Source organism: Aedes aegypti, chromosome 1, assembly GCF_002204515.2.
Source record: "Aedes aegypti strain LVP_AGWG chromosome 1, AaegL5.0 Primary Assembly, whole genome shotgun sequence".
In the NCBI taxonomy this organism is placed as follows: domain Eukaryota; kingdom Metazoa; phylum Arthropoda; class Insecta; order Diptera; family Culicidae; genus Aedes; species Aedes aegypti.
In genome coordinates this window covers 131231663-131244091 of record NC_035107.1, presented here as the reverse complement: position 1 = coordinate 131244091, position 12429 = coordinate 131231663, and positions in this window count along the sequence as shown.

Here is a 12429-nt window from a genome sequence, read left to right as displayed (position 1 = left end):
CCGTTCAGCTACGGAAAGGTCCGGCAGGTACTCAGGTGGCCTTAGTACACCTACCTGTGGCGGACGCAAATAAGTCCGCTAAGGTAGGCAAGATCAAGGTTGGTTGGTCAGTATGCTCACTGAACATACATGAGCAACCGGTGATCTGCTTTAGGTGTAGGGAACCAGGACACAAGTCCTGGGGCTGTAAAGGCCCTGATAGGACCAAGTTGTGTAGGCGTTGTGGTGAGGAAGGTCATAAGGCACTAGGCTGCAAGAACCCTCCCAAGTGCTTGATTTGTTCCGGCAAGTCCGTGAACAACAATCATTTAACGGGAGGCTCAAGGTGCCCGACCTTCAAACGAGCCATTAACGAAAAGTCACAGCGCAGGTAACGCAGCTGAACCTGAACCACTGTGACGCAGCTCAGCAACTGCTGTACCAGGCAGTTGCTGAGTGGGGGACGGACATCGCCATCATATCGGACCCATACCGAGTACCCGCCGGCAACGGCAACTGGGTCGTGGATGGATCCGGAAAAATGGCGGCGATATGGACGACGGGTAAATACCCCGTCCAGGAGTTGGTGTCTACTACCTACGAGGGCTTCGTGATCGCCAAGGTAAACGGGGTCCTCTTTTGTAGCTGCTATGCGCCTCCGAGTTGGTCGACCGAGCGGTTCACGCAGATGCTGGACTGCATGACGACCGTGTTGACAGGGCGAAGGCCAGTAGTAATAGCGGGTGACTTCAATGCCTGGGCCGTGGAATGGGGAAGCCGCATCACGAACAGCGAGGTCAAATCCTGCTAGAGGCACTGGCCGTGCTAGATGTCGATCTGGCTAATGTTGGTACCAAAAGTACCTTCAGCCGAAACGGAGCGGAGTCGATTATCGACGTTACTTTTTGTAGTCCTGGCCTAACGAGTAGTTCGAACTGGAGGGTAGACAATGCTTACACTCACAGCGACCACCTGGCGGTTCGCTACAGTATCGACTACAACAACAGCAGGCAGCGCGTAGAGGAAGCGGCTAGGTCACGGCCAAGCCCTCGTAGGTGGAAGACATCGTACTTCAATGACGAAGTACTTAGGGAGGCGCTCCGTCGTGAGCGTAACCTACTCGGCCTAAGCGGGGACGAACTGGTAGCGGTGCTTTCGCGTGCATGCGATGCGACCATGCCTAGGAAAGTCCACCCTAGAAATGGGAGACCACCGACGTACTGGTGGACTCAAGCAATTGCGAACCTGCGCCGTGCCTGCCTACGGGCCAGGAGGCGGATGCAGCGAGCACGTACCGAGCAGGAGCGTGAAGAACGACGGGCGGTGTTCACCGCTGCCAAAGTCGCGCTGAAGTCCGAGATAAGGGCAAGCAAAAAGGCCTGCTTTGAGAGACTCTGTCAGAGTGCCAACGTGAACCCGTGGGGTGATGCCTACAGGATCGTTATGGCGAAGACAAGAGGTGCAATTGCTCCTACGGAGCAATCTCCACAGATGCTGGAGGGGATCATCGAGGGGCTCTTTCCGCGCCACAACCCTAGCCCATGGCCTCCTTTTGTAGGACAGCCGGGGATTGGGGCTGGCGATGAGGATAGATTAACCGATGAGGAACTTGTAGGGATTGCAAAATCCCTAAGCATGGGGAAGGCACCAGGTCCGGACGGAGTTCCAAACCTGGCCCTCAAAGTCGCAATCTTGGAGGCTCCCGGTATGTTCAGATCTGCTATGCAGATATGCCTGGACGAGGGAGTATTTCCAGATGCGTGGAAGAGGCAGAGCCTGGTACTATTGCCAAAGGCGGGGAAACCACCTGGTGACCCGTCGGCGTATAGACCAATATGCTTGATTGACACGGCGGGGAAGGTGCTCGAGAAGATCATCCTCAACAGACTGTTGAGGTACACTGAGAGTGTAAATGGTCTCTCAAGCAACCAGTTCGGCTTCCGGAAAGGGAAGTCCACCGTAGACGCTATTCTGACGGTTAAGAAAACCGCTGAGATAGCACTCCAGCGTAAGAGGAGGGGGATTCGCTACTGCGCAGTAGTGACTCTGGATGTAAGGAACGCATTTAATAGTGCCAGTTGGGCGGCTATTGCCGATGCGCTCCTGCGTCTGGGGATACCCGAGTACCTGTACAAGATTCTCGGAAGTTACTTCCAGAATCGGGTATTAGTCTATGACACAGAGGTGGGTCGGAAGTGCTTTCACATAACCTCAGGAGTCCCGCAAGGTTCCATCCTGGGCCCGGTGTTATGGAATGTCATGTACGACGAGGTGTTGAGATTAAAATTCCCGGCGGGTGTGGTCATCGTTGGCTTTGCCGACGATATTACGCTGGAGGTCTACGGTGAATCGATCGAAGAAGTGGAATTGACTGCAGCCCACTCGATCGCAATTGTGGAGGAGTGGATGAGCTCCAGGAAACTGGAATTGGCTCACCACAAAACTGAGGCGGTCGTTGTCAACAACCGAAAGTCGGTGCAGCAAGCGGTGATCAGTGTAGGCGACTGCACGATCACTTCGAAGCGCTCCGTCAAACACTTGGGGGTGATGATCGACGATAAGCTTACCTTCGGTAGCCACGTCGATTATGCCTGCAAGAGAGCCTCCACAGCTATTGTGGCACTGTCCCGGATGATGTCCAATAGCTCTGCGGTGTATGCCAGCAAGCGAAAGCTTCTGGCCAGTGTCGCCTCGTCCATACTGAGGTATGGTGGCCCGGCTTGGGGCACGGCCTTAAGTACCAAGAGCTACCGTAGCAAGCTAGAGAGTACTTATAGGCTAATGTGCCTGAGGGTTGCGAGCGCGTACCGTACCGTGTCACACGATGCACTCTGCGTCATCACCGGTATGGTGCCTATTGGTATCCTTATCATGGAAGACATAGAGTGCTTCGAAATGCGCGGCACAAGAGGCATACGCAGGACTGCCAGACTGGCCTCCATGGTCAAATGGCAGCGTGCGTGGGACAGTTCCACCAAGGGAGTGTGGACTCACAGGTTGATTCCGAGGTTAGATATCTGGGTCAATAGGCGCCATGGGGAACTAACATTCCACCTGACACAGGTCCTTTCGGGCCATGGTTGCTTTAGACAGTATCTACACCGTTTCGGTCATGCGGGTTCTCCCGAATGTCCAGTTTGTGCAGGTTTAGAGGAAACGGCGGAACACGTTTTGTTCGTGTGCCCGCGTTTCCGCACAATGCGTGACCGCATGTTAGCCACATGCGGTCGGGACACGACTCCGGACAATTTGGTCCAGAGGATGTGTGAAGACGAGTTTGGCTGGAATGCCGTTTCATCGGCTATCACCCACATCGTCTCGGAACTGCAAAGGAGGTGGCGAGTGGACTCGAGGAGTGGCTAGTGCAGACGCTAAACAACAGGTGGTCCAAGGGTTCGCAGTCGGCCACGTAGGTCATACCGGTGCCCTACGGTCGAAATCGACCCTTACAGCGATTAAGTGGCCGCGGGGAGAACATCCTGGTAGCGCTGCTGTCGTGGCGCCGGCCTACTGGGTGGATACGAGCCTCTGGTTGTTCGGGGCAGGTGGAGGCCCCTTCGTCAGCAATCCCAGCTGGTGCTAGCTGATAGGGCCTGAGCCTTCAGTAGGTCAAATTGCGAAGCCCGCAGTATCAGTTCTTGATACCTGCGGTGCAGCTGGGCGCGGGCGTAGTGGTCGACCCTGCCCGCTTTCAGCGGACAACGGGAGGTGAGGCCCACTTGGGAAGCTGGCAGAGCGCCAGCATGCTACCTTGGTGGACCCCCCTAAGCGTGTCATCGATGTTCGTTGCTGCATGGCTACGCAGCTAACCTGGAGGATGCGATGTGCAATAGCCCCTCTTCGAAGCAATGCCTTCTTGGTGGTCCCGGAGAGACGAAGGGTTTGGCGGCAATGGAAATGGTTTAGTGGGTCGGGGGTGTAGTCCTGTTTACTGCTTGCATGTAGTAAATGGTCCCTAACCCCACACGGCGTCTGTTGAGCAGATTATCCCCCCATTGCTTAGAAGAAAAAAAAAAAAAAAAAAAAAAAAAAAAAAAAAAAAAAAAAAAAAAAAAAAAAAAAAAAAGAGCTAGATAGTCGTCGGCAAATCCATAAGTTGGAAAACCGCAATTATTGAGTTGCCTCAATAGCGTATCTGCTAGGAGATTCCACAAAAGTGGTGACAAGACTCCCCCTTGGGGGCATCCGCAAACACTCAATTTTCGAATCGCTGCTTGACGCAATGTCGAGAAGAGATGTCGGTTTTTGAGCATTTGATGAATCCAATTGGTAATCATTGTAGGTAGCCCATGGTTTCGTGCGGCTTCCAATATGGCATCGAAAGACACGTTATCAAAGGCACCCTCAATATCCAAGAAAACACCCAAGCAGGATTGCTTCTGAGCGAATGCTTTCTCGATATCGTATACAACTTTGTGTAAGAGAGTCACAGTGGACTTTCCAGATTGGTAAGCATGTTGATTCACATGAAGAGGCATGTTTGCCAAATAAACATCACGGATGTGATGATCGATAATGCGTTCCAGACATTTCAGAAGAAAAGAGGTCAGACTGATTGGTCTAAAACTCTTCGCTTCCTCATACGACGCACGTCCTCCTTTTGGGATAAACTTTACAGTAATATCACGCCAGGATTTGGGAATGTACCCGGTAGCAAAACTGCTTACAAGTAGCTTTTTCAAAACATGTTTGATAAACTCAAATCCCTTTTGGAGCAGAACAGGATAAATCCCATCCGCTCCTGGAGATTTGAAAGGAGCAAAACTATTAAGTGCCCATTGAATCGATTCAGTAGTTACGATACTGCGAGCCGAGGCCAGAGACTCGTAACTACATGAAAAGACATTTGGTTCATCCGTAGATGCTATGTCCACACATCCGGGGAAGTGTGTATTGAATAAACATTCTAAAACTTCTTCATCGGAAGAAGTAAAGTCACCATTAGGTAAGCGAATTTCGTTCACTTGGAAATCCTTAGATTTTGCAAGAATTTTGTTCAACCGACTGACTTCACTCAAACTGGAAACATTTGTACAAAGGTTTTTCCTGCCGGATCGTTCAGCAGAACGAAGAGCCTTCTTGTAAGCCTTGCGAGCTGATTTGAACGACTCTGATCCAGCTGAACGGCGTCTGTTCCAACTCCTTCTACATTGTTTCCTGAGTCTAGTCAGATCGGAATTCCACCATGGGGTCCCTCTTGTAGTCTTTACAGACCGCAGAGGACATGCTTCTTCAAAAGCTTCCATAATGTAGGATGTTGTAGTATCAACGGCATCATCCAGATCACTTGGATTTTCAATGGACGGAGAATATCCATGAAATTTGGTCGCAACCAATTCAATGTAGAGTTCCCAGTTTGTTGACCGGGGATTCCTAAAACGCAAAGTCTGCGCAGTTACATTTGAATGTTCAAAGAAGATGTAGCGATGATCAGATAATGATTCCTCATCTGATACATGCCAATTCGTCAACTCGTGACTGATTCTATTCGAGCAGAGCGTTATGTCTAACACTTCTTCTCTATTAGAAACCATGAAGGTTGGGCGATTGCCTATGTTAAGTAATCCAAGGTCTGTACTACTTAAGTATTCCATCAGACTGGAGCCTCTCAAATTGATATCCGAGCTGCCCCAGATGATGTGATGAGCATTGGCATCACTGCCCACAATCAGCGGAAGGCCTTTTGTTACGCAGTGTACGACAACTCGTTTGAAGTCATCCGTTGGGGATGGTTCATCATGTGGTAAATATACCGAACAATAGACGTATTTCCTGTTGAGGTCACCAACAGAAACATCGATTGTGACAGCACATACATCTCTGGTAGTTAACTCAGAAATGAGTGTAGCAACGATTGCTTTATTAACGAGCACGCATGCGCGGGGCATGGAGCGCGAGTTTGCCATTTCAAGTTTGCTAAAAGTAGCAAAAACTGGGTCCACAAGGTTACCTAGATAGAAGTTCCCTCTACGAAAGTAGGGTTCTTGAACTAGCGCCACTTGGGCTGCACCATTTTGCATGAGTCTGCAAAGATTGATCGTTGCTGTTCTTTTATGCTGAAGATTGATCTGAGCTAACCTAACCGTAGCCACTACCCAAACTAGGCAGGATTAAGCTTTTTGCAATCTCAGCACGAAAAAGACCAGCAACGAAAAAACCAGATCGGTATCTATTTAAAGTCGCCAAAGGCGAAAGAGCACAGAATACACTGTGTAAAACGCATAATGCGAATCCATATAGGTGATAATTTAAATTAAATGTCAACATATTCATAATCCCACCCTTATTAAGCCTCAGGATAGAGACTGAAGAAGGGCAGCCGATTATCTCGGAGAAACACAAGGTCACCTGCACCATTGCTCCGGGTAGCACAGGAAGGACTCAATACTGTGGAGGGCGCCCTGGTACCCCACAGGCTCCGTTTGCGGTTAGGTTTTATTTAGACCCCCCTAACCATTCATTCTTAGGCACGGTACGCATCACACCATAAATTAGGGGTCACCTGTGAGGTGGACTTTTACCACCGGAACAGGCAGTCCGTAGTGTTAATTCTTAGCCAGTTGAAACAACCGCTACCGACACTACGCGGATATCTAGGCTGCTCGGGAAAAGGAGGTTAATATTGATGATTAATCCCTGACGTGCCCAAGCAGCCACTAGCAGCCACTGCCTCAGCAGGCAACAGATCGGCTTGCTCTGATCGGGCGTGCTTCACAGGCACAGACATCGATAGCGAAGAACCCCCCGTTTGTCTTGCTTCGCTCAAATCAAACTGTCGATCGAGCGAGAGAAGATCCCGTCCGAAGCCATAGCCATCACCGCTGCCGCCGCCAAGAAGAAGAAGAGGAAGTAGTCCACAGGAGAATTTGCGGTCGATCTGTGAACACGGTCGGGCGAGTCATTCTCGCTTTGCGGTTCACCACTTGTTTGCGTTCACCCAGCCATCGTCATCGCCACCGCAAATTTCATCGGCCGAGGAGCTGTTGACCCGCGCTTCAAGATTTTGATTCGTGATAAAATCAGCATTGGTGGTTAAGAAGCAATTCCGTTTCGAACAAATACCAGAAGTCCCCTGAGGTGCTGGTCCGAGAAGCTGCTTAGCTTATCGAGCGTGGGACTAGTGCAATCGCTCAAGATTTCAAGAGTGAGCAACGTTTCCAGCCACGAAACATTCAGCTGGTTCGTCGTACAGTGACTCAATTTCATTTTCGTACGGGGCACTGTTTCCATATCAAGTTGGTATAAAACTATTAAATGGTGCATGGACTTCGATATACTTTATCAATAACGAAGGTCATAGGTGTCATCTATTGTTTGGCAATGACAAACTATATTCACTTTCTTAAATCTTTGGAATAATGGAAAAGTATTGAATTTGTGTATATAATTCCCAACTAACAATTCAGAGCCACAAACAAGCATGCATGTTTAATTATTGTTCAATAATGGTAATGGCAGCTGAATAAAAAATTTGCTCTATAAAGAGCTGAGAAGGTGCTTTTTTAACACAAACTAAGATCAATGTTCATCGTTATGCATTAGAATGAGCAAAAGTTGAATCGCCACTTATTAAACGTTTCCAAAGATTCTCATTCAACTAGTCAAGATTGTTCTACAAATGTGCTGAACAAGACATGTTTCCCCCAATTAAAAAGCCAATATTCCACTAAACAAATGTATATGTATAAAAGGATATTCAGAAGACGAACTAACGTTTTACTTGCGTCGCACTTCAGCTATTCCCACATGTTTAACATAAGCATGAATAAGAGCTGAATAAGTATCTTATAAAATCCTAATTCAGCTTCAGTATATTATAAGAACAGTTGATCCAATAGAGGCCAAGATGACGATTAACAAACACATTGTTCAGCAATAAATAAGCCTTGTAAAAGCGATCACACTATAGCGAAATTTCATAAAATGGACAAAATATCCGAAATTCGTGTTGAGTTCCGAATGCATTTCAAAGCTCATAAATTATGCTTTCTTAAAACTTTGGAAATAGCTGTTCAGAAAATAAACATGGTCAGTCTCCAGAAATGCAGAATTATTGTGAAAAACAAAAATAAACATTTAAGCTAAGTACTCCGAGTAGGAGAAAAGTACTGACAAACAAAGCGTGATATTGACTTGATTGACATAAGAGATAAAATATCTGAAGACAATATCAAAATTTTGTTCCTGGAACTTCTAAACCTATGAAAAATTTGATGTACGCAGACCTAATGAATAGCTCGCAGCTATTGGTAAAATCTTGCAGAATCTAAATATGACATGCCAATTTTGTTCTAGCAGTTTATTTTAGATATCATTTCCAGATTTTTTATATCATATATCTATCAAGTTAATATCACTTTTAGCTATCCATATTATATTTTCTATTGCTAAGCTTTTTTCGCCTGCTCGGAATGTTTTTCCGTACAAGAAAAATGGAAATTTCTTTGACAGAATTGATTAAATAAATTTCTATAGCCAGCTACATTTGAAATGACATTTCTTCACAACTGAATAAATACTGCGCTCTAAGAAAAATGATTTACTTGGCCATTTCCGAAAATAAAAATCGCATCAAGATATTCGAATATTTTTCCTTTCAGGTGGGTTCTGAGGACTAACCCTTCAAATGATTCAAATATATTCATACAGATAACTTTTACTTCAAAGCATATGTAATAGGTTTATGAAAAATACAAATACAAAAATAATCAAACTATAATTTATAAAATTATTGAAATTAATTAATCAGTTTTGAACAAACTAAAACTTATTATGAAATTACATTAATCATTTCAGACTGTTTTTACTTTGTGTAAATATACATTATTTTGACCAACATCGACATAAATTTTCTCACTGTGCGCTAAAAATAGCCGACTGAACTCAGCTTGGATCAGCACTAAACAGCAGCTGAATAATATGCTTGTTCAGTTATCGATTAGCGTACCATGTGTTGATGAGAAGTTGTCGAATAGAAGCTCGAACATGGTCCATATTCAGCTATGAGAAGTTTATATTTTGCACTGGACGGTATAATCATCAATTCTAGGATGGCGCAGATGGCAAGGCATACCTCTGACGATTGGAAGGTCTCGAGTTCGAATCCAGTATACAGGCGATTTTTAATTAAGATTGATTTACTTTCATAATAATAGGGCACACTACATTTAAAAAGTGCTTAGAAATTTTTTTTTGTTTTTTTTAGTCTTTAATTATTTTCAGACCAGCCGTATAAAAGCTGAACTAAATGGTTGTAAAACGTTTTTAAAGCTGAAAAATATAGTTGGTATTCAACGACATGCTTTAAAGTTTCTCCAAATTTGTGTGAACAATGCTTTAACAACGGTTGGCCATGGAAATTATTAAAATGTTATAAAACATGATGCTGGATAAAACTGGTATAATGGTGTTTGTTAAATGAGTGAATGTTAGTTGGGTTGACCCAATTCCATATTCGTACACCTAACAAAAAAGAAACATACAACATTCAAAACTCATGTTTGATGGACTAGATGATTGCTTAAGTTCTTCGTTGTGTTGTTTTGATGTAGTAGAGAACATTTGGAAAATTTATAAGCGGACATATTTGAAACTTAAGTAAATTTGAGAAAAATACCACTTGTCCATGTGGTTTGCAAAAATATTCGGTAAGTCAAACAATAACTTACTAATTATTCAACATCGCTTCCTCAAGAATAATTACTGCGAATATTGCACAAATTTCAGAAAATTATAATCAGTTTTAGAGTAGCTAGGAGTGTATATCGACAACTTATTCTTTTGGATCTTAGGTAATATAACATTTATAACAAATCCAAAACCAAAAATGGTAGTCAATTTGTCTAAGTTTTACTCCTTAATGGATATACATAATCCATAGTTAATGTTCCTATCTAAACATTACGTAATTGTTATTTTCAATTTACATTTTACTACCAAACATGATTATAGAGATTTATAGAATAAATATTATGGCCGTAATCGCAACATAAACGTTTTTTAAAATGATGAAAACGACAGGATATATTATAGTAAAAAGTGTATCGATGCTCTCTGCCAGTGAATCAATTGTCACCCAACACGCAACAACAAAGACATTGTCACCTCCTATTCGTGTTGCAACAATTTTATTCCGTAACATCAGTTTATCATCACTTGAACAGAATATTACAAAGATCGATCACCACGTGCGCAGCGATTTCCTGGGCTTCGCATTGCAATTTTCGAGAACTTTCTCCGTGTTGGTAAACATTGACACATTATCAAACAGCATCCATAAAACAAATTTGGTTTTGTGTTTAAAATAACTGATTAATCGCGAGTTGAAAAGGTTGCAACAATGTTGCGCTCCGTGATTGTCATGACAATTCTACTTTTGTGTCCTTTTCCGCAACAGTTGCGACAAACGGTTGTGAGCGAGCTTGCTTTGTTGTTTGTTTATCGTGTATTTTGATGACAATTTGATTCACTGCTCTCTGCTCATTCAAGTTATTTTGTATTTTTCTAATAAAATCAATAAATAGCAAAATAGGATGCTCTTTTGAATATAATTTGAATATTTATTCAACGATAACTGTATATTGCGATAACATCAATTATGTTGAGGTATGTACAGCGTAGTTTAGGGTACTTTATTGTAAAACAAAGTTCGTGATTCAAATTCTTTTTACAGACAATTTCAAAATTGACCTTTACCTGTTGTTTAGAATGAAAATTTGGTTTACATTGATTAAAAATATCTGATTGCGCCAAATTCGAATTAGATCATTTAAATTATGTTGCGAGAGCCACCCTACTGTGTGGTCATTCACCGCCAGATTAGTTAACGCCACACAATCGTACGCAATAGTGTATCACCGCACACCATTGCCTGTGTACGGTATACGCAACAGGCTTTTTGGTACCGATCGCCTCCCGATCGGGTGTTGTGATCTTACCAGCCAGGAGAAGCAGTAGGTAGCATTGCAAAATCAGTTAGAAATAAACCTCTGCCGCGTTCGGTTGAACCCAGAAATATACACCGCTTAGAGTTTGTCGTCGAAATAAAGTGTGTTGTTTACTTGCCGCGAAATAAAGTTCTAGTGCATTGACCGCAAATTGACTTGTGTTCTTTTGTGAGAATTATCACCGCGCGCGTCCCCGTCGATACCGGGTTGATTAACAAACCGTCGCTCTATGTGCGTAAACAATATCATTTTAGAAGAGTTTTGAAACTATGGTACAACAATTTTCTGAACTCAAAAGAGATAAAAACTATTTATGATTTCTGTAACTGAATACATCCCAACTAAATATCTATCAGAGCTAACGAATTTAATTAATAGATTGGATTCAATGACAAAAATGAACGTTATTTTTCGAACCATTGGATTTTATAGCAAAAATCATTGTAAAACTGGCATTCCTCATAATTTTACCTGAATTCCATATAAGTCCGCTAATAAATTGTCCAAATGTACTTCCCTACATCTTAACACCATAACGAAGCACTTCAGCAATCAAATAGAGCTTTTAAATTTAGTTTTGAATTTTGGTAGGTGTACGAATATGGAATTGGGTGAATTTTAGACATAAATTCAACACTTTTACATTAATCCAAAGATGAATGTAAATGGAAACATTTTGTGATTGGCAAAAAATAGATGACACCTATTACCTTCAATGTGGATAAAGAATTTTAAACTCAATACATCATTTAATAGTTTATTACTAGCTTGATGTGAAAACAGTATCCTGTGCGAATATGAAATTGGGCCACTGTATAAGCAAATAACTTGCTCAAATTTAGCTAACAAAGCCATCGGCCCTTTTCAGGGCCATCAAATTAGTGGAAAAGAGTTAAAAAACTTCTTATATTGCTACATAATTTCATTTGTCATGAATAATTTATGACAACAATTTGAGACTGTACTTGCAGACGCTGCTGCTGTGCCGTCGGGTTTAGTGCTCAACATTTCACAACGATTGTAAAATAGAGTGGCATTTCCAACAGCGAGCGCTTTTGATGTTTCATATTTTATCACCTATTATCACATATTTTCACATGTGACAAAATTGCAACATATTTTGAATGCTTTTGAAAAGACATTCTCATTGAACAATTGTAATAATTTTGGCACCCATGGATCAGAAATTAATCTTCATAATAAAGAAAACTATTCATTATCAACAGCTCGTATTTAATATTTAGGGAATGTCAATCATTCCAACAATACATGTTCGATCAAATTCTCACGCATTAGCATTCTCCGCAATTTTCAAGTAAGTCTATGCCCAACACATTATTGGCACATACCCATTTCCCAGATCAAAAAGCGAAGAGCACAAAAGAGAGGAGCATCATCTGCTATTCCAAGGTTATAAAACATGCTGCCTTCGTTGGATTCAGTTTCATTCCCGCTTTAGAGCTGGTAAGAGCTCCTCCGAACATGCTTAGCGAGAAGCCTGCTG